Source organism: Schistocerca cancellata, chromosome 4 (genome assembly GCF_023864275.1).
Source record: "Schistocerca cancellata isolate TAMUIC-IGC-003103 chromosome 4, iqSchCanc2.1, whole genome shotgun sequence".
Classification (NCBI taxonomy): Eukaryota; Metazoa; Arthropoda; class Insecta; order Orthoptera; family Acrididae; genus Schistocerca; species Schistocerca cancellata.
Window position 1 is genome coordinate 820,843,419 of NC_064629.1, and position 23,860 is coordinate 820,867,278.

General features: G+C 44.2%; 1 protein-coding gene, 1 non-coding gene and 1 pseudogene across 6 annotated transcripts in view; all 3 read left to right on the top strand.

Moving 5' to 3' along the window:
* LOC126184844 (formin-binding protein 1-like) overlaps nt 1-23,860 on the top strand; it is a 368,779-nt gene that overhangs the window by 94,852 nt on the left and 250,067 nt on the right. The window lies entirely within an intron of this gene.
* On the top strand, nt 11,567-11,683 carry LOC126186062 (5S ribosomal RNA; annotated as a pseudogene).
* Nucleotides 12,128-12,202, top strand: Trnat-ugu (transfer RNA threonine (anticodon UGU)). The gene has a single exon. It is a non-coding gene; the product is annotated as a tRNA-Thr (tRNA).

The window sequence follows — 23,860 nt, forward strand, 5'->3', positions numbered from 1 at the left end:
TTTATTGGAAACCAGTTGACACTGATTTGTATCTACAGACTTGCAGTTGTCACCATCCGGCTCAGCACGAAAGGGGTACTTCGTAGCTTGGTTCATAAGGCCCACATCACCTCAGACCCTGAAAGTTTGTCAGCTGTGTTAGCCCATCTCGAAGTCACCTTTCGTCGGAATGGCTTTAGCGAAAGACAGATCAGACGCTACCAACCGTGAGCGAAGCTAATATGAGGTGGCATCAAAGTCTACAGCCATTTTGCGTTACACAGGAAGTATTTCCAATAGGATTGCTCGTAATCTGCGGAAATATGACTCGAAATGTGTTTCTCGACCACCCTCTAAGATTAAGGCTCTTTTAGGACCAGTAAAGGGTGATATTGGTTTGCGTAAGGCGGGGATTATCGTATTCCTAGCAGTTGTGGCATGTGAGACCACAATTACTGTGGAGGGCTGTTCTATTGAGTATAAGTGTCACATACGCTTAAAACAACCGAGCGAATCGGCTAGTCCAGAATACTGCCTTGGCACCGGTCATCCTATGGAATATAATAATACGGAGATTCTGGCACGCACTTCCAGCTATTAGGGTAGTGTTATGAAATATATATATATATATATATATATATATATATATACACTCCTGGTTGTCGAACCGTACGGTAGACGAAAGTCAGGTTGGTATATATATATATGTGTGTGTGTGTGTGTGTGTGTGTGTGTGTGTGTGTGTGTGTGTGTGTGTGTGTGTGTGTGTGTCAGCGGGCGTCCCATCTTGCGGCGTATGGCCTGCATAGCGAGGTTGTCGATGGTGTCATCATAGTTTCGGAAGTTTCACGGATGTTTCGTTTTGCTAATACTGTTAATGAGTGACATTTGTGGTAAACATATTCTTTTTAGTAGCATCGGGGCACCCTCTGAATAGAGTAACTCGACCGAAGACAAAACACCAAACCAGTTCATTGGATCCTCAACTTGGGTAGTACAGCTGTGATTCTGTTAGGAAAATGTAGCAGAAGACAGCATCTATGTTTCTTACGTTAGACGTCTGTAAATTCGTGACTCGGAGGTATTTGAGGTTTCAAAAGTAGTTCATGATTATAAACGTTTCGTCTTGTAATTAATATCGACCTTGAATCGTACCGTCATCTTGACACATAACTGCCTACATTACTTGGAGTCAGATATAAAGGACAAGAGATTTCTGTTCAAATGCTTATTTAGAACTCTTGAATTTTCCCGGATTACGCAATAAAGATGATTTTAATTACTACCACATGTGATGGCCAGTAGTTCTTCACCACAAGGTGCGCGCTGACCTTCCGGGTTAACTGTAAAAGAACTCTGTCGTGAAGTGAGAGGTATGCGGACTGGCTGGTGATTCATCAATGGTTTAAGGACGTTAAGCTTGGTCAGAAGCCGGCAACGTGCAGCGCTGGTTTTTTTGCGTTCCCGCTTCCTTTTATATCTGTATTGTCCCCTGTCAGCACAATCGTTATATAACACCTTAAGTCACCCAGGATGTAGTGTGTGTGTGTGCTGTAACTGCACTAAAAACAAGATTCGGTTTTCCATAGGTCAGTCGAGTAACATCCTAGCTTTTTACGCTGCTATGAAAGACCATAAGGCAGATTCATAAAATGTCTATACCGTTGACGTCTTTCTACGTGAATGTCATCTTTCGGAATGATAATCATTTTCTCTGCCAAAACCAACGATGCTTTCGTCAGGATTTTCATACAGTTCTTCACTACGCGCTTGGAGTATCAGATTGCATACGCTGCTAAATCTAAGATTTCTTGTGAGATATAGTTATAGACGGTGAGTCATTAATACAGACGAACCTAAAGTCTGCTAAGCCTTATTAAGTGTTAAATAGTGAACAAAGTCGATATTTCTGTAAGAATGAATCGCACGCAGTTCCTTTGTCTTTGACAACGCATAAACAAACGCAGTGCAAGAATAAGGATATTACCTTTTTTTTTTTTAGTTCCAGAATCAGTGGTAAATACTCTTGCCACACCTCAAATAACGTTATACGTCTGTCCAAAGTGACATTGCGTGGAAAATTGCAGGAGGAAAGCGAGCGCCCAAACGTATTTAACTTGGTGGTTTCTGGGGAGTTTCTCTCTCTCTCTCTCTCTCTCTCTCTCTCTCTCTCTCTCTCTCTGCTGTACAATAGAAGCAGCTTACCAGAGATTCATATTATCCATCCCCGAGTATTGCTCACCTGCAGAGGTCGTAGCAAGTGAGAACGCCTGAGGAGCTACTCGGTTTGTATCTGTTTTGAGTGGCTGGTTACCGAAACGTCCCCCGATATGTATAATACGAATACCACTGTGTTAGAATCATACGTATTACGGATGTACATAATTTAATTAGTTGTTTTTCGCGCGCATTGTATACAGTGTGTCCCATGACGAATCGTCAGTATTCAGCGATATGACACGAACGATCTTTAGAAGCAAAAACAGTCTAGAAACATGGGCTCTAAAATGCATACCTTAAGAGCTATGAGCTCTTGTTCATCTTCGGTACTGTGAAACACATCTCTTACACGGAACCACTGCTCATAGCTTTTAAGGTATGCATTTTAATGCAATTGTTTACTAGCCTTTTTTTCTTCGAATGATCGTTCCTTACATATTCCTGAATACTGATCATTCCCTCAGGGATACCTTGTATATAATAGAAAAGTGGTTGGGGGACTGCTGACTGTTGCCATGTGCCATCTGCTGTGCACCGTACAGTGACTAGTGATATAGAAGTAGAATGACTAATGCAAAACCGCGAAACGGTAATGGAAAGAAATGAAAATTGTTGAAGACGAATTAGCTGCCGGGACATGACACAATTTCTTTTAAGCATTAGATTGCGTACACTCCACAGTAAGCCCCTGTCTTTGCATACATCCATCACGAATCTCATCGCAGTGGGCAGTCCAAAGTCACCGAAAGAAACGGAGGTAACTACGCTTGTTGTTGTTGTGGTCTTCAGTCCTGAGACTGGTTTGATGTAGCTCTCCATGCTACTCTATCCTGTGCAAGCTTCTTCATCTCCCAGTATCTACTGCAACCTACATCCTTCTGAATCTACGCTTATAAAGAACAAATGTGTAGTACTATAGACCAGAGTACATAAGTGTGACGGATACTGTATCTGGGACATATCCCGAACTGAAGTGTAACTCTTATTTAAAAACTTTTCAGTAAAAAGCTAAAATGTGATCACGTCAGTAGAGCAAAACATCCATCCATCAAGTTACACATGGCACCTTACACACCGGTGCATAAACGTGTGCACCGCCCTCCATTAGCGGAGCTGAGGTCTGGGCTCGAAATCATTTCGCCAAATTGCATGCATGGGGGCGTAGCTGCTGCTTCGCCATTACTCCCTCACTGTATTAATTGAACTGTGTATTTCTCAATCAGGTTTGAGTGCTTATTGCTGAACACAGCCCTACACCACCAACTCAAACTCTTATTAGAGTTCTCTGTTGAGCTGTTTATGTCTTGAAAGACTCAGTTTCTACAGAAGCGATAAAATTCTTCCAATTAGGATGACACCTGTTGCGAATATTTTTTCTGTTCATTCGTTCTGTTTTTCACGCTTTACATCCTGTTGTACAATAAATTAAATGGTTATCTCCCAAGTTCTTGTAACAAATAATGCCCCGTCGTCAAATAGTTATTAATATGTTTTCCTTCTTCTTCAAAAAGTCATTGTTTGCGTCAGTCTTGCGTAGCATATCCACTGCAAACTTTTCGCGCTGACGTTTTCTGTGCGCTTTAAAATGCTTGAAGCGGCTGCACCTTGTAGGAATGTAGCCGTAACCTCTTACGCAAGACCTTGTGAACTGTTGATCGTCTCATTTCCAACTCTGGCCGCCGTATGCACAGATTTGTCGGACTGCTTGCAGACGCCTGCCGTACCTTGTCCGCGTTGACGTCTGAAACAACTGGGCAAAACGCCCTCGTGTTATGGAGAACACTACTTGTTTCCATAAATGACGTGTCCCAAGCCCGAATAGTTGGTCGGGACAGTGGTTGCCTTCCATACTGCATTCGAAAGTTTCGTTGGTTATCGGACGTCGTGTGTATGTACCAGGCCAAACGCTGAGCTTTCTCCTGGGCGTCCATATTTTATCAGGTTTTCAAGTGCAGTTTTGCGTAAAAATTGCGTCACCCCGTTGAAAACCATTTATTAATATCTAGTATAGTTTTAACGTTGTTAACATCCTAAGTTGTAAAGACATTTATGAACACCCTGTATTCTGCACTGAAGATTTACAAAGCAAACAAGAAATGAATATTAAGCACTGAAATCAAGAGGCAGAATGAACAAGTGTTAAATATCAAGTTAATGTGTTATCAAGCATCAGTTAAAATTAAAGTTTAAAAAATGTAAGTAAGTCCCTAGAAGGTTAAGACGAGCGAGAGTGAGAAATGCTAGCAGTTGGGAACAACAGTAAAGCATGATGATGGCGTGTTAGCTAGCCTGTAGGCTATAGCATCTCGCCGTTTTGTGCCGACGGCGGCTGGCGGTTCTCCACGAGGACATTTGTGATGGACAAGGACGGTACGTGTTGAGTGCTGCAGGACACCGACAGAACTGAGTCTTAGTGACCATGCCATCTAAAAACTCGGTCCCAGGAAGAAAACAGTAGACTGTCAGGGTGGGCACTATTTTCTTTTGCCACCCTGAACCGTCGTTCCTCCAAAAAGCTTTGTATCTTACCAGTGAGTTCTGAGGGAGCTCTCGAGATATGTTAGGATGCTATTAGCTGGCTCGTCCTAACCGCTAACTACCTCACAACAATGTATCCCTGCGCTGCTGGCGTCTTTCTTCAACTCATGGAGCTTCTCTAACTAATGGACTGTGCGGCTGGTCCCGGCGGAGGTTCGAGTCCGCCCTCGGGCATGGGTGTGTGTGTTTGTCCGTAGAATAATTTAGGTTAAGTAGTGTGTAAGCTTAGGGACTGATGACCTTAGCAGTTAAGTCCCATAAGATTTCACACACATTTGAACATTTTTGAGCTTCTTTAACGGTCATTGCTGTCTTTGTTGACCACCAGTAATTTTAGTCTGAAAGGCGTTGCCTTAAATTAACCTGGACCAAACTTACTACCGTAAAGAGGGAATAATGTTCAGTCATTTCCGTCTCACTCTCGTCTCTGATATACGCAGAGGTCATTTATTTTAATTTATAGCTTAAAGCGTAGTGAAATAAATGTATCACAACATTAACTACGATTGCGTATTGTTTTTCAAGGGAGCGCCTCCAAAGTCGATGCGGCAGGCAGTTGTTCGTGATATGTAAGCACTTGAGTCCTTGTTTCAAAGTACTTAGTTTAGGATCGTTTTTGCCGTCTGTACACTCTCGTAGACACTGACTAAAGGTTATCTACAGTGTTTACCGAAACCACTCTGCAATTGGAAGAAACAAAGGGCACCCAATGGAGCCAGTTATTGAGAAGGGAGTGTGACAGTGTTGTAGCTTATCGGCCAATATTGTTGAGTCTGTAAGTTGCGCAAGCAATAAAAGAAACTTAGGAGTAATTTTTAAATGCAACTACAGTTAAGGGTGAAGAAATAAACATTTAATGCCTGATGGTGACAGTGTAATTTTTCAGAAATGCAAGGATCTAAGAGATCAGTATATCGGAATGGATAGCGGTTCTAGGCGCAACAGTCTGGAACCGCGCGACCGCTGCGGTCGCAGGTTAGAATCCTGCCTCGGGCATGGGTGTGTGTGATGTCCTTAGGTTAGTTAGGTTTAAGTAGTTCTAAGTTCTAGGGGACTGATGACCTCAGATGTTAAGTCTCATAGTGCTCAGAGCCATTTGAACCATTTATTCGGAATGGATAATGCCCCGAAAACATGTTACACGATGAAAACCAGTAAAGGAAAACAAGAGTAGTGGAGTTAAGTCGAATTACGTTAAGGTGATGCTGAGGAAAGTAGGTTAGCAGATGAGAAGATAAAAGTAATGGACAAATTTTGCTTTTGGGTAGCTGAGTAACAGATGCCGGAAGAAATGAAGAATAAATAAAATGTAGACTGGCAATAGCAATAAAAGCTTCCTTGAAAAAAGTAAGTCTGTTAACATGTAAATTTAAGCCATAAGAAGTCTTTTTCAGAAAATATTTGAAGTGTAGACATATGTGGAAGTAGATAAAAAACAGATGTGTCAAGAAGAGACTAGATGCGTTTCAGATGTGGTACCAGAAAAGCATGTTGATGATTCGATGGCTAGATAGTGTATTGAAGAGGTACTGAACCGAAATGGTTCAAATGGCTCTGAGCACTATGGGACTTAACATACGAGGTCATCAGTCCCCTAGAACTTAGAACTACTCGTACTTAAACCTAACTAACCTAAGGACATCACACACATCCATGCCCGAGGCAGGATTCGAATCTGCGACCGTAGCGGTCGCGTGGTCCAGACTGTAGCGCCTAGAACCGCTCGGCCACCCTGGCCAGCTACTGAACCGAATCGAGCAGAAAATAAATTCATAAATGCACGACTTTCACCAAAATAAGCGATCGATTGATAGTACACTCCTGAAGAATCGAAGGATAATTAATTTAGTAATGAAAGTGGGAGGAAGACCAAGGCTTGAATATAGTACAAAGATCAACTACCCAAGAGGCTTCAAAAAGGCAAGTTAGACACACTGTCTTACGCCAACACTATGCGCAACAGGAGTGGCGCATTATCGGAATGGAGTAAATGTTCCGGGCTTCCTCCAGACGCAGCTCTGCTTCAGTACGGATAATAGTTACATCACAGTCATCATCATCATCTCAGCCTTTTCCTACGTAATGTGGGGTCGGCGTTGCATTCCATAAATGCCTATCCAGTGCTTCTTCCCTGAGGCATCGTTACTTCCCGTAGGTCCCCTGCTACCCTGTCTTTCCATCTCAGTTTCGGCCTTCCTCTTCTCCTTAATCCTTGGATTTCTAGGTCAACTCCTCTCCCCACTTAGTACTCCCCTCTTCTCTGCACATGTCCATACCATCTTAGCCTACTTTCTTGGATCTTCTTCCCTATGGGCCCCACTTTCACTGTTCCCCTGATGTACTCATTCCTTATACTATCCTTTCGTGTCACCCCACTCATCCACCTTAACACAGTGTGGGAATGAAATGACGCGACAGCTGGAAATGCAGTGGAAAGTTGAACTGCTCGGGACAGTACGATTCTTGTACGCAAAACATTTAAATTGTACACAGATTCGCCGGAAAATTCTGGCGGTATATGGACTAAACCAGTGTCGCGCCAAGCAGTAGTCAAATGGTACCAACAGTTTGACCAGGTCTGCTCAGTCGTGGGAGGAAGGTCATCGACGTCGACAATAATGTCCAGGCACTCGAGTAACGGATTAATTCTAATCGCTGATTTTACAACCTCGAGTGGCTCCTTGACCAACGAGCGAATTTCTTTCGTCGAAGAACTGAACGATTGGTGGAACGCCTAGAGTGGTGTTTATAGGATTTGGCGAACGTGTTGAAAAATAGTGTCGTGTACACAATATGATCAAAAGTATTCCGGACACATCTATGCTCTGCGCAGTTGTCCACTAGGTGTCGCGAATGGCGGGTCCGCAAGTATAAAAGGAGGTTGGTAGTATTATTAGTAGGTAATCAGTTACAGCAGAATGAGTCGGTTAGAAGAGTTCAGTGACTTCAAACGTGGACTAGTGATTGGCTGCCGAGCTATAATATCGAATTAGGTGAAATTATTAGAAAAACCTAACGGACTTAAATCTTGGGAGTTAATGAAAGTGGTAACAACATAAATGAGCACTTAGGTGAGGAACCTGTGTAGGTTCGTGATGAGGATTGAAAATATGGTTCCGGACTCGAATTAAGGTTTTATATGATTATTATTGAAACAACATACACACATTAACTGGCCCATGCCCATATACATTAACTGAATGTATGAAGTTTGTGAAGCAGTGGCGAAAATTGGTGGCAGGCGACATGGCGGGTGACTGTACTCACGGCTTTTGATGTACGAATGCTCTATAAAATCTCTTCTTGGGGTCAGATTTTCAACATATTAGAGCCATTCCATTTTGCGGCGAATAACAAGGAATCCGAGGTAAATCCTTTATAATACAGCTTCCAGTTGCCTCTCTTAGCACCGTCGAAATGTACCGTGCTAAGACTAGCCACATACTGGGTGTCGTTCACGCAAAGGAGCCGCTCAGTTCGACCGCCAAACCCACCTTTTATATCGCGCCATGCCACTTCCGTTGCAGAGGGACTTCCCTATAGCTTTTACATGCTACAAATACAATTGTCCTAAGTATGAACCAGCTCTTAACAAACATTTTCTTTTTATGGACATACTCATAGTATAATTATCATTTCAACATATTCTTTTGCTTTTTTTTATATATACATTACAAAACTCTAATTTTCTTGCCATAGATCAAGGAGTTACTACAACACAGAATACACACTTCATAAATTGCGGATACACAGTTACGTAATATAAACGTACTTCTAATCGATTTAAGTGTTACAACCTTATTCAAAACCGAGCGATTACGTCAAATGCGGCAACATGAAATAAGCGAGGAAGAAACTGATTAAATATCAAATACTGTAAAGACCCTATAGATATCATGAAATATCAAGTTGACTTTTGTAGATCAGTGCACCATATATTATTTATGTAATCTGTCACCAGTACGCAGTACCTTTCTGGTGTGGTCGGTTTTCATGTAGACTACAATACTTACTAATAAAAACACACCGAGCGAGGTGGGGCAGTGGTTTGCATACTGGACTCGCATTCAGGAGGACGAAGGTTCAAGCCTGCGTCCTGCCATCCTGATTTAGGTTTTCCGTGATTTCCCTAAATCGCTTCAGGCAAATGCTAGATGATTCTTTTGAAAGGACGCGGCCGACTTCCTTTCCCATCCTTCCCTAGTCCGATGGGACCGATGACCCTGGTGTTTGTTCCCTCCCCCAAATCAACCAACCAACCAACCAACCAACCTACCTTACTGAAAGTGTCCCCAGTAGAGTTCATGCCGTCATAATGGCGAAGGGCGGACCCACCCCATGTTAATGACCATTAATACACTACTGGCCATTAAAATTGCTACACCAAGAAGAAATGCAGATGATAAACGGGTATTCATTGGACAAATATATCATACTAGAACTGACATATGATTACATTTTCACGCAGTTTGGGTGCATAGATCATGAGAAATCAGTAACCATAACAATCACCTCTGGCCGTGTAATAACGGCCTTGATGCGCCTGAGCATTGAGTCAAACAGAGCTTGGATGGCGTGTACAGGTACAGCTGCCCATGCAGTTTCAACACGATACCACAGCTCGTCAAGAGTAGCATATTATGACGAGCCAGTTGCTCGGCCACCATTCACCAGATGTTTTCAATTGGTGAGAGATCTGGAGAATGTGCTGGCCAGGGCAGCAGTCGAACATTTTCTGTATCCAGAAAGGCCCGTACAGGACCTGCAACATGCGGTCGTGCATTATCCTGCTGAAATGTAAGGTTTCGCAGGGATCGAATGAAGGGTAGAGCCACGGGTCGTAACACATCTGAAATGTAACGTCCACTGTTCAAAGTGCCGTCAATTGTATCAAGAGGTGACAGACGTGTAACCAATGGCACCCCATACCATCACACCGGGTGATACGCCAGTATGGCGATGACGAATACACGCTTCCAATGTGCGTTCACCGCGATGTCGCCAAACACGGGTGCGACCATCATGATGCTGTAAACAGAACGTGGATTCATCCGAAAAAATTACGTTTTGCCATTAGTGCACCCAGGTTCGTCGTTGAGTACACCGTCGCAGGCGCTCCTGTCTGTGATGCAACGTCAAGGGTAACCGCAGCCATGGTCTCCGAGCTGATAGTCCATGCTGCTGCAAACGTTGTCGAACTGTTCGTGCATATGGTTGTTGTCTTGCAAACGTCCCCATCTGTTGACTCAGGGATCGAGACGTGGCTGCACGATCCGTTACAGCCATGCGGATAAGATGTCTGTCATCTCGACTGCTACTGATACGAGGCCGTTGGGATCCAGCACGCCGTTTCGTATTACCCTCGTGAACCCACCGATTCCATATTCTGCTAACAGTCATTGGATCTCGACCAACGCGAACAGCAATGTCGCGATACGATAAACCGCAATCGCGATAGGATTTATCAAAGTCGGAAACGTGATGGTGCGCCTTTCTCCTCCTTACATGAGGCATCACAACAACATTTCACCAGGCAACGCCGGTCAACTGCGGTTTGTGTATGAGATATCGGTTGGAAGCTTTCCTCATGTCAGCACGTTGTAGGTGTCGCCACGTAGGTGTAGGCGAATGCTCTGAAAAGCTAATCAATTGCATATCACAGCATCTTCTTCCTGTCGGTTAAATTTCGCGTCTGTAGCGCGTCATTTTCGTGGTGTAGCAATTTTAATGGCCAGTAGTGTAGGTTTTTCGTTATTTCCCTAAACCGCTTCAGGCAAATGCCAGATGATTCCTTTGAAAGGGCACGGCCGACTTCTTTCCGAATCCTTCCTTAATCCGATGGGACCGATGACCCTGCTATTTGGTTCCCTCCCCCAAATCAACCAACCAACCAACCTACCTTATTGAAAGTGTCCTCAACAGAGTTTATGCCGTCATAATGGCGAAGGGCGGACCCACCCCATGTTAATGACCATTAATATGTGCAGTATTCAGTAAACTTTACTTGGCCTGCCGTAATAATGTGTAACTTACTTCTTGAGGTCTTCTCGTTACTGTAAGTACAGTAATTATTCAGAAATGAGAAGACTTGCACAGGATAGGCTATCGTGGAGAGCTGCACGAGGGCGGGCTTTGGACTGGTGACTCCGACAGCAGTGCCTGCGCAGTGTCGATGGTGACGGCTGGAGATAGCGTGTGGACGTATATAAAATTGATGCGCAGAGGGCGTGCGGAGAGCAGGCAGCGTGCGGAGGTGCGTGGCCGGTGCAGCGGCGGCTGAGTCAGCCCGGGCGGCGCGCCGTATCGATTGGCCGGCGGGCCGCACGTGCCTGCTGCCGGCTGCCGGCCAGGCCCACGCCCACGCCGCCCGCACCTCCATTTGCTGCTCTTCCTCCGCCGCCTCTACCTGCCTGCCTCCCGCCCGCAAACACCGGTAGCGCTCACCTCCTAAAAAAAAGCCGTGTTTATAGATGGCAGGAATTCATTTGATATAGTCCTGCGTCGTCATTTAGTCAACAAAATACGACCGAGTATCAGACCAGATATTTGATTTGATTCGGGACTTGCTTGCAAATACAACTCAACACGTTCCTCATAACGGAACGAAATCGACAGATGCAGAAGTAATTTCAGGAGTACCCTAAATAAGTGTCATAAAAACGTTACTGTTTACAATAAATAAACCAGTGCCCACTGAGGTGAAGCCTGCCCGGCTACCCGCCGGTCTAACGCGCTGTCCCCGGCACGAATCCACCCGGCGGATTACTCTCGAGGTCCGCTGTGCCGGCCAGCCTGTGGATTGTTTTTAAGGCGGTTTTCCATCTGCTTCGGCGACGGCCTTGCCGCAGTGGATACACCGGTTCCCGTGAGATCACCGAAGTTAAGCGCTGTCGGGCGTGGCCGGCACTTGGATGGGTGACCATCCAGCCGCCATGCGCTGTTGCCATTTTCCGCGGTGCACTCAGCCTCGTGATGCCAATTGAGGAGCTACTCGACCTAATAGTAGCGGCCCTGGTCAAAGAAAGCCATCATAACGACCGGGAGAGCGACTCTCCTATCCGCATCTTCAACTGAGGATGACACGGCGGTCGGATGGTCTCGATGGGCTACTTGTGGTCTGAAGACGGAGTGCTTTTTTCCATCTGCTTCGGCGAATGCGGGCTGATTCCCCTTATTCCGCCTCAGTTACACTGTCTCCACGTACGCGTACAACATAATTACTCTACCACGCACACATTTGGGTTTATCCTCGTCTTGTATGAGACGTTTCCAGGGGGGTCCACTGGGGGTCGAACCGCACAATAACCCTGGGTTCGGTGTGGGACGGCGGTGGGGTGAGTGGACTGCTGTAGCCTGTTGTGATAGTCCCTGCAGTCGCGCTATCCTCTGTGCCCTCGGTGGCTCAGATGGACAGAGCGTTTGCCATGTAAGCAGGAGATCCCGGGTTCGAGTCCCGGTTGGGGCACACATTTTCACCTGTCCCCGTTGATATATATATCAACGCCCGTCAACAGCTGAAGGTATTAACATAATTCTAACTGAGGGATATGGCAGGGGCGAAGTCTCTCCGTCGTTTTTAGGTCCGCAGTACAATACACAATACACACCTAGGTGACAAGTCATTAGATAGCGATATGCACATACACAGCTGGCTGCAGTACTGTTTACATAAGATGTAAAAGGGCAGTGCATTGGTGAAAGTGTCATTTGTACTCGGAGGATTCATGTGAAAAGGTCTCAGACGTGATTATGGCCGCATGACGGGAATTAAGACTGTGAACATGAAATGGTAGTTGGAACTAGACGCAGGTGACATTCCATTTCAGAAATCCTTACGGAATTAAATATTCTGTAAAGATTGAGGAATATAATATTCCGCGATCGACTGTGTCAAGAGTTTGCGGAGAATACCAAATTTCAGGCATTATCTGTCGACACGGAGAACGCAGTGGCCGACGGCCTTCACTTAACCACAGAGACCATCGGAGTTCGGGTAGAGTTGTCAATGCTAACAAAGAAACGTACGACGAATGCATCTGTTACGACAGTGGGCGAAATTTGGCGTTAATGGGCTATGACAGCAGACGACCAACGCGAGTGCCTTTGCCAACAGCACGACATTGTCTGCAGGGCTTCTCCTGGGCTCGTGACCGTATCGGTTGGACATTAGACGACTGGAAAACCCAGGTCTGGTCGGATGAGTCCCGATTTCAGTTGTTAAGAGCTGATGGTAAGGTTCGAATGCGGCGCAGACTCCTGAAGCCATGGATCCAAGTTGTCAACAAGGCACTTTGCAAGCTGGTTGTGGCTCCATAATGGTATGGGCTGTGGATGCATGGAATGGACTGGGACCTCTGGCCCGACTGAACCGATCGTTGTCTGGAAATGGTTATGTACGTCCACTTGCAGACCATTTGTAGCTATTCATAGATTTCATGTTCCCAAACAATGATTGAATTTTTATGGATAACAGTGCGCCATGTCAGGTCATTCTGGACAATTCGAGCGAATGATTTGGTTACCCAGGTAGAGGTCACTTCGTGCACCAAATGCTCACCGTTAACACTTTCGAATTTACGGACAGATATAGAGGCAACATGATTCTATATTTCTCCAGGGGACTTCCAAAGACCTGTGGAGTCAATGCTACGTCGAGTTGCTGTACTACGCCGCGCGAAATGAGGTTCGGACGCGATATTAGTAGGTATCCCATGACTCTCGTCACCTCGGTGAATAAGACGTGTAGGAGACATGTGTAGATTCTTTTCAAGCTTCGCTGCTCTCTGGAGTTGCGGCGGCTGTTTACAGTTTTTCCCTCCAGATACCGCTGCCTCTTTAGATCACTATCTCGTAGCCCCCATGATTGCCACGTGATGTCAGTCCAGTCGCTAATTTAATATGGAACACATAACAATACATGTATTACATACTCATTACTACTCTAGTTATAAATTATAGACAGAAACGTTCTTCGTGAACTAGTCTGTGTATCAGTGAAAACCATATCAAAATCCCTACGGTAGTTCATGAAATTACTCTTCACATGGAGAGAGAATAAACGCGGCGGGGGACTTTCATTTGTAATACGCGTAGATGATGTGGTGAATAATGTTGGAATACCCATGAGGCTGTTCAAAGGTGATGCGAAAAAGGTAACAACGACAGAAGATGGTAACGATTTTCAGAAAGACGTGCACAGAATCGGAGATTGGGGATGGAACTGGCAGTTGCCCTGAACGTAAATAAATGTTAAATTAAACTATACTGTTCCAGAAACCTTGTAAAACGTGAGACGTTTACTATGTTTATTGCAGACTGAAGCGATAAATGATAATTTGTAAGAAGGCTAGGACTCGAACCCAGGTCTCCTGCTAAGTAGCCAGATGCGCTAACCAGTACGCCATCCGGGCACAGTAGCTTCCCAAAACCGCATGGACTACCGTAGCACGTCTCCCTTCTTAATCCAAGGCGTGAATTGGAATTTGGATTGAGGGAAAAAAAAACTATAGTAAGGTCTTATGGGACCAAACTGCTGAGGTCATCGGTCTCTAAGCTTACGCACTACTTAATCTAACTTTAACTTACGCTAAGGACAACACACACAGGAAGGACTCGAACCTCCGACGGGGGGAGCCGCGCGAACCGTGGCAATGCGCAGCTACGCCGCGCGGCTTGGATTGAGGAGACATGCTAGGGTACTCCGCGCAATGTGCAAAGCCACTGTGCGAGGATGTTGTTAACGCCATCTGCCTAGTGAGCAGAAGACCTGGATTCGAGTCCTGGCCTTGCTACAAATATTCATTCGTTCTTCAGTGTGCATATATACATAGTAAATAAATGTAACGTACTGCGCATAAATACGTGAAGAAATCCACTAATGTTGTGTTACACTATTGGCGACAAATCACTGCAAACAGTGACTACCGTAAAATACCTGGGATTAACCATTTGGAATCACCTGAAGTGGAATGACCACGTAAACAACAGTTGCAAAAGCAGATGCTACGCTGAGATTTATTGGAAGAATCTGTGGGAAATTTAAATCATCCACGAAACAGATCACTCACAAAAAACTTTTTCCATCAGTTCTTGAGAATTACTCATCAATCTGGAACCGACCCGTATCAGGTAGGATCAATAGAAGAGTTGGAGAACATTCACAGAAGGGCGGCACATTTCGTCGTGCAGTAGTTTACTCGGCACGAGAGCGTTGCGGAGATGATCAGCGAACTCCAGTGGCAGGCGAGACAAGAGAGGCCTCTTGCATCGTTCCGCGAAGAGTCGGACAACATATTACTTCCTTCCACATACTTCTCGTGAAATGATCACAGCGAGAAATTCAGAAAATGGAACAAATAGGGGGTTTAGCGACCATCATTCTTCCCAAACATCCTTCGCGAATGCAACAGGAGTAACATTAGTCACCCCTAATATTTCACTAATCTAAAAATACCAGACAAAGGCTCAAGGAAAAAAAGGAGACAGAAAAGGAACGAGAGCCCTGCTGTGTCGCCGTACTCAAAGTTTTTAAAAAATGAGTCATCCCCCTTTTTCGCGTCGTTCGAGGGCTCAGAAAAGAAATAGAATATGTCGTTGTAATAGTCAATGTTTGCAGTGGGAAACTGTTCAAACCGCAGATTAACATTTCTTGTCATGTCATCATCGTGTAGATCAACTTGGAATGGTCTCTTGCCCCTCACATTTAGTACATTACCCGGATATTTTGTCGAATATCTTCGTTGCAAATATCAAAGACCATCCACCTATATATATATATATATATATATATATATATATATATATATATATATATATAAATTTTTTTTTTGTTGCAAATCTCTCGAATTGTCCCAAAAGGTATATTCAATTAAGAAAAACTCTTAGTTGCTTCAGCATTTCGAAAAATAACAAAGCTAGGGACGTAAATCAGTGATGAAAAAGTGCTTGCACCTTTTACGTACTGTCATTTACCAAAAACCATGTTTAGATACTTTTGTTCAAATGGCTGTAAGCACTATGGGACTTAACATCTGAGGTCATCAGTCCCCTAGAACTTAGAACTACTTAAACCTAACTAACATAAGGACATCACACACATCCGTGCCCGAGGCAGAATTCGAACGTGCGGCCGTAGCGGTCGCGCGGTTCCAGACTGAAGCGCCTAGAACTGCTCGGCCACACTGGCCGGCAACAAATTTTCACCCATTCTTAAAATGTAAAACTCCGTACAGACATTAGCAACATTCGTGACATCTTCGCCATGGATTGCAACTACACGAGAACTGTAGCTCTTGCTGATATTTTCCGCCGACGAAAATAAAATCTCATCTAGCAATTCTTAGTCGGTAAGACTACTGATCGCCGCTTTCTTAGTCACATATTGTCACAATCGCCAAGCAGATAGAGAATAATGAATGCAGTAGGCAAGCCATTGCATCTTGATGAGCGCAAAACGGATCACTGGCTGTCGTAGAACATCTGCCGATGATCTTAATTCTGTAGTTCCTTACATCACAGGCGATCTTAATTCGTCATGCAGTTGATCTCCACCTTCGCACCAAAAAGAAAATCACAGTCGCGTCGCCCAAAATACATTTCGTGAAATTACTACGAGGAAAATATGAGAAAAAAATAGAACTCGATGGGGTTTATCGAGAGTGACTCTTCCTACTCATCATTCATGAATGGAACAGAGAAGGTGGGAAAGATATTGGTGTTGGAATTACCCTCCGCCACACGTGGTGAGGTTGCTTGGGGAGTACAGATGTGAATGTAGGTAGGTTCGGCAGCGTAATCGGATGAGCAATTTTTTTTCTCCGCTCAAATGGCCCACATTCTTTTTGGAGGGGGGGGGGGGGCAGACGATTAATGGAGTCGCACTTCACAGAACAAAGCCCTTTCTTGGTCGGTGTAAACAAACGTGCTCATCGTAAGGAAATGTATATTATAATTCAGATTAATAACACAGCTTCTGCTTTAACGAGCTGCAAATGCTCTGTCGTGAATCAACAGGATATGATAGAAGAAATGTATTCGCAGTTGCGAATATGGACAACCATCAGTTTTATTTTGAAATGGCAATGAAAATTTGTGCCGGACCGGGACTCGAACCCGGATTTCCCGCTTATCGCGAGCGGCCGCCTTACAATTTGGCTACACGAGCACGACTCACGGCCAGAGTGAATCTTCCACATGTCGTCAGCCATGTCTCTACGAACTGTACTCGTACATCCATTGTATATATTCCCATACGCGGGAGACACTTTACTTCATATTTAAAATCTTTCGTTACACTGTTCCAGTTATGAAACATCTAGTCTATGGAATTTATGTGCTGCCTACGCAGCGACGTTGCGAAAGTACACTCCAGCGCTACACAACAAGGGGTATCCTAAAGACATGAGGGAGAAGTGGTATTAATGTAAGTGTAAAAAATAGTTGTCAGGAAAATGTTTAATCGTACACATTTTCGCTTGTAACCTAAAAATCTATCGGTTCGGTTGCATTTATTGCTTGCTATTTGTGTATCAATAGAGAAAGCTGTCTTTCATACGAGTGCCATAACGTGAATCCGTGTTGGTTCATAGAGAGAAGTTGCTCTACCTCCAGGAACGTCATACACACGGGTGACAAAAATCATGGGATAGCGATATAGCCGGCCGGAGTGGCCGAGCGTTTCTAGGCGCTACAGTCTGGAACCGCGCGACCGCTACGGTCGCAGGTTCGAATCCTGCCTCGGGCATGGATGTGTGTGATGTCCTTAGGTTAGTTAGGTTTAAGTAGTTCCAAGTTCTAGGAGACTGATGACCTCAGAAGTTAAGTCCCATAGGGCTCAGAATCATTTGAACCATTTGATAGCGATATATACATATACAGTTGGCCCAATTGTCGCGTAGACAAGGTGTAAAAGGGCAGTGCTCTGGCGGAGCTATCATTTGAACTCAGGTGATTCATGTGAAAGGTTTCCGACGTGATTGTGGCTGACTCTGAACGCGCATGTGACATTCCATTTCGGAAATCGTTTGGGAATTTAATATTCCATGATCCACTGTGTGAAAAGTGTGCCGAGAATACCGAATTTCAGGCATTACCTCTCGCCACGGATAGCGCAGTGGCAGACGGCCTTCACTTAACGACCGAGAACATCTGCGTTTGCGCAGAGTTATCTGTGCTAACAGGCAAGTGATATTACACGAAATAGCCGCAAAAATCAGTGTGGGATGTACGACGAACGTACCCGTTACGACAGTGCTGCAAAATTTGGCGTTAATGGGCTATGGCAGCAGACGACCGACGTGAGTACCTTTAGCACGACATCGCCTGCAGCGCCTCTCCTGGGTTCGTGACCATATCGGTTGGACACTAGACGACTGGAAAACCGTCTTCTGGTCAGAGGAGTCCAGGTTTCAGTTGATCTGAACTGATGGTAGGGTTCGAGTGCAGTGCATATCCCACGAAGCCACAGACCCAAGTTATCAACAAGCCACTGAGCCACTGTGCAAGCTGGTGGCTCCATAATGGTGCGGGCGGTGTTTACGTGGAATGACTGGGTCTTCTGGTCCAACCGAACCGATCATTTACTAGCAATGGTTGTGTTCGGCTACTAGGAGACCATTTGCAGCCATTCATGGACGTCATGTTTCCAAACAACGATGAAATTTTTATGGATGAAGGTGCGCCATGTCAGAACATTCTGGACAATTCGAGCGAATGATTTACCGAGCGAGGTGGCGCAGTGGTTAGACACTGGACTCGCATTCGGGAGGACGACGGTTCAATCCCACGTCTGGCCATCCTGATTTAGATTTTCCGTGATTTCCCTAAATCACTCCAGGCAAATGCCGGAATGGTTCCTCTGAAAGGGCACGGTCGACTTCCTTCCCCATCCTTCCCTAATTCGATGAGACCGATGACCACGCTGTCTGGTCTCCTTCCCCAAAACAACCAACAAATCGAGCGAATGATTTGACCACTCACAGGCAACACTTTCGCAGTTGTGGACGGCTATAGAGGCAGCATGGCTTAATGTTTTTGCAGGGGACTTCAAACGATTTGTTGTGTCCGTGCCAGGTCGAGTTGCTCACTACACCGGGTAAAAAGGAGGTGCGACACGATATATTGGAAGTATCCCACGACTTCTGTCACCTCAGTGTAATGTTTGAATTTAGAATATGCTCTAGTATCCTGCAACTTACGAGCAGCCCGGATATCCCTGCGTGTTGAAGTGCCCCCTCCGTGACGGATAGATGCACCGCCCCGGATCGAATCCGCTCGTTGGATTAATAACAGGGGTCGGCTGTCCCGGCCATCCTGGATGTGGTTTTTAGTTAGTTTCCCTCATCCCACTAGATAAATACCGGTCTGGTACCCAAGTCCTTCCTCAGTTAACACGATTCGCAGACATTTAGAAAACTTTCGTTCACTTTCATATGGATAACCCTATTATACACGCAGTCAGTTGGGGTACACATATAACGTCGCGGTGGAGGGAAGGTGGGGGTGGCGACAGCAAGAGCTTAGGGCACCCCTTTAATTAACGAGCCAGATCAGTTAATAAACCTGGCGATCCTGCATCTATGCGGGACAAAGACCCAAGAACATGATGATCATCCAGAAACACACGGTCGTCAGCGATATCGATCTGTATTCCGTGCCTCCTATATTTTCCCCTTTTTACAGTGATGTGCTTGCTTTCCGAATCATTCGGAAGTACTGGTTGTGCAAGAGATTAGCGGTAAATATGAGTTAGGAAAGGAACAAATTCGACAGCTTAATATATGTAAAATCTAACTGGAATTCCATGAGGGCCTGATGCCTTCGTCACTTTAAGTAGCCCCGCTTGTTTTTCTATACGGGGGGAGGTGGGGGTGCTAATACCAATATTTCTCATTTGTTAGTCTATGCAGCGCTCAAGACATTCGCACGTTAGTATCCTCATTGGGATTACCTTTTTAAATACGGTATTTCTACTTTCTATCTGCTACCTTTAGTTTCAGCACCAAGCGGATCCACGACCCACTGAGTGCAAGCTTTGAACCTTTCCATTAACTTTACGTATGTGCAGAACTTCTAAGAATTTTGGGATTGATCTTTCGCCAGGATGTCACTGTGAAAATTATTGTACGTTGCACGCGTGGTTCTTCTTACGGATACAAGAGTTGCTATCAAGTTTTCGCTATGAGGTTTCTCGTATTTTCTTTTATAGCGAGAGTGTAGTAGTCTGGTACTGTTAAACCAAGGTGGGTATTCGCTGTCTTTTACTAGTATCCTTGGTATGCATTTATTTAGACCGCAGTTTATGAAGTCTTTCAGCTTTAATCACAGTTGTTCTGCGTTTATGGGATGTGAACTAAACGTTTACAGTTCGTCTTTTATGTAGGATGATTGTCTATCAGTTCGACTAGACATAAAACATGATCCAGGTGACACCGGTGGTATGGCAGTATCATTTACGTCCTAACTACAGAATGGTCCTGCTTAACAATCAGGCAACGTAAGAAAATCCTTTATAGTTGGACTGTATCGTTGTAATTCTGAAGAAATTTTCAATGGCTATAAAGCTATAATGTGCTCTGATGAGTTGAATGAAGTGTACAGAGAAGCCGTATGGTTCTGCGCATTTTCTGCAGGAGTTTCGAATATTTTCATAATGTGCTGCACCTTGAGACATTAAGGTGCTTCTGTGCTTCATTGTTACTGCGTCCATATAGAGCGAAATGGGGGTGGGTTAGTTACAAAGTATACTTATATTCTTGTGAGCCCATCTAGATCCTACTCTGGGCATCCTGCCGACAGCGATGTCTTTAAGGTTGGTGCACTTGGCTTGGATTTGTGCGGAGTGGTGAAAAAGATTTGCCATTCTCTGTGTAACGAACTGCTGTGCTATTTGCAGTTAATGTTTCTGGGACTGGCTTTATATGGGAGGTGATTTTTTAATATCCACAGCAGCGATTTATTGGGCATTTGATATCTGCTCTTGTCAGAGGGTAGTGGGAAGTTCCCGAAGTAGCCGCTTACGCTTGTGTTATCTGAGTCTGTTTCAATGAAGCGCACATTTGCAAACTAGATACCAAATATTTGCGACAACTCTTAGAAACATTGTCTCGAATTAGTAGGTTGTATGGAACTCACCAAACTGATCCTGATGTCAAATGAGAACACACGGATGTGTTCCGGTAGTGAGTGGAATAGTAATGTGGGTACTTTGCTTACCTGTTGCTCTGACGTAACACCTGACGAGTTTCGATCGTGAGACAGTGATGATCTTAACAGATTAATATGGTAACTTCACCATATCAGATACAATTAGTCTAATAGAAAATAGTTTAGAGTGTAGATCATTGCATATGTTATGAAATTTGTAAGCCTCACTTGAGAAGTCCTTTACATGTGCAATAAACCGTAGTGCTGGTCCCGAACAGAAAACATCATCGGTTGGTCAGCTCGACTAACAGAAAAAAGTCTTGTATTAGGACTGCAAACGAACAATGGATGTGAAGTATTAATGATACCGTTGTCAACCAAGTCCTCTAGTTTATGATACATTTATTCGTTAATACTCTCTGTGTGATGATTGTAGATGAGGCAGGATTTTGAGACGCATTAGTACTTTCTCAGTAAATTGACGGCAGCCAATAAGTCGTGGAACGGTCTTAATCTACCCATAGTGTGTGTGTGTGTGTGTGTGTGTGTGTGTGTGTGTGTGTGTGTGTGTGTGTGTGTGTAAAACATTTTATTAGAATAGCCAATAGCCTGCATAATTTGCGCTGTGATTACTCGGCTGAATACAGTTCAGTCGAAAATAAATGCTATAAGTTTACTTGCATTGTACTGCGAACCGTACGATTTCTGAAGTGTGCCTTGTATATGTGCAGCCTGCAAATATTACGTATGAAAATTTTATTTATACGTATAACTGGAGACTCACAAGTAGATTATATGTAAAAAAGACAGAAGTCACATTAGCTCGTACACAACATTATACACTAGAGATGAACGTATTGTACTGGGTAGTGTGTCTCCTGTTACGCAGATGCCTCTGAATACGGGCATGTTCCCTATACTAGTCCGCCAGTAAAATGAAAAATAAAATAAAAAGTACACTCCATTGAGCAGCGTAAGTCAGTGCAGGTATGTTAACATTATTTCAATTTCCGAAGTTTTTGCTCAGTAAAAATTAAATATGTTTGCAACATTGACAATCGGATTAGATTACTCACATTTATATTTTTAATATACACGCTGTATGTTGGAGTCCGTCTGAAGCTTCCACAGAAAGGGAGAAAAACGACAATTGGGAGAAAAATGTCAAAAAGAGGTCAGTGCACGCAGAGAGCAGCGGTGGCCAGGGACAAGTTTCCCATCTGAGAACGGCCGATAGCATGACGATAGCTGCGTCACATTTTCCGGTACTTCCTTCACGGCATTGCACATACTTCCTACCCAGCTGTTTGTCGTCATCAGACACATCCGTCCTTGTTCCTAGTTCTAAGTAAACTCCAGGAAGAAAACTGAAGGAACGAAGAACAACGTGGTGTCGCAATTTATGCGTTAATTCGTAATTTTGGTTCACCAGTTCCATTGTAATTATGAGAAACACATCGCAGTAGATAACTTTGTCAAAAGCGATTTCTTTCTACGACAAATTGGCTGCAGTTAGTTGATTATGTGGTGTAGACTAGTGGAAACGCTGCTGCTTCACTTAATGTGTTCTCAAAAGTACCAGATTTCAGTACAGTTGAAAATTATCTGCTAATCAATCATTACTCGAAAAAAAAAGAAAAAAAGGTATTAATTATTGCCAGGCTGTGTTGCCGTGGACCATTTTGCTTCTTAACGACACGACACAATAATTTATTTCACAAAAGTGTAATTTGCTTCTGGTCAACGCAAGTATACACACAGTATTAATGTATTCTTGAATAGAAAGATAAGGTATCTTTCTTACGCAGTAACTAAAGTCAGTATAAGAATTTTACCGCCCAAATTTTTTGTCTCGAGCTCGCGTCAGATGAAAGTTTCGTTGCTTAAAAAAAAAAAAGGCAGAATTTTCTTTCTCCGTTAACTAAGTCAAAATGTCACCGGTACTATCTGTCGACAGGCTTTGCAGTCGATGGGAGTTTGTTAAATAAATGCGACAACCAAAAGAACAGGAGCTAGGTGAGATTGTTTCCGTATTCTAAATCTGAGTGGCCTTATTTGTACTTCTCCTGCGACTCCACTAATGTTGCGTGGAAGCCTACTCTGTAGGCGCTGTACAAGCGCCACTTAGTCACTTCACACGACGGTTTCGAAACCGTGACGCGCTTGTCTTTCACAGTTAGGGTTGCCCAAGAGTTTTCAGCACTGACCTGTACCGTGACTCAGATCACCGACGATCCGGAAGCAGGTGACTCAGGAACAAACGCAAGACACTAGTAGCGTCTTCATTGAAATGAAGCTGAATATTCTGTCCTCGCGCGGACGAGTCATACGCTGAATATCATCTCGGTGCATAGTTGCGAAGCGTTATGCCGCCCTCGGACGGGACGTAGATTTGCTAGTTTAAAGCATCGGCACATTGAAGGCCTCGCAGATGTTTGTTGAGTGTAGCGTAATGGATAATTCGCAGTTTCATGCCCTGTTTTCGGCGTACATTTTTTTATTACCTTCGTGTTTTCGAAAAGATGCTTATCAGGTTAATGGAAGTATATTGTGTAATATTCGAATCTATGTGCATACAAGAGCGCTCTCCGTCTAGGAGTGAGAGAGATTGTGTAAGCGTACCCAGGGAACATGAACCTGTGAATTGTAAGATTGCTGTCTACATTACTGCCCAGTTCCTGCGAAATTCGGTATTTACGTATTAATTCAAAAATGTTTCCTATTTGTGGGATACATACTTCCTTTGGCAATATTGCGTATGGATGTGCGCACACGCACCTACACCAGGTACAAAACATTTAACAGCAGTATGGCAGTAAATAAATGACCTTTAACTTTGTGTTCAAGAGAGCGTGCAGTACTTATAATAGCAGCACCTTGTGTACTTTGTTTCTAATCTCTTGTATTCCACATCTACATTTATTCTCCGCAAGCCACATGACGGTGTGTGGCGGAGGATACTTACATACTTCTGGTACCG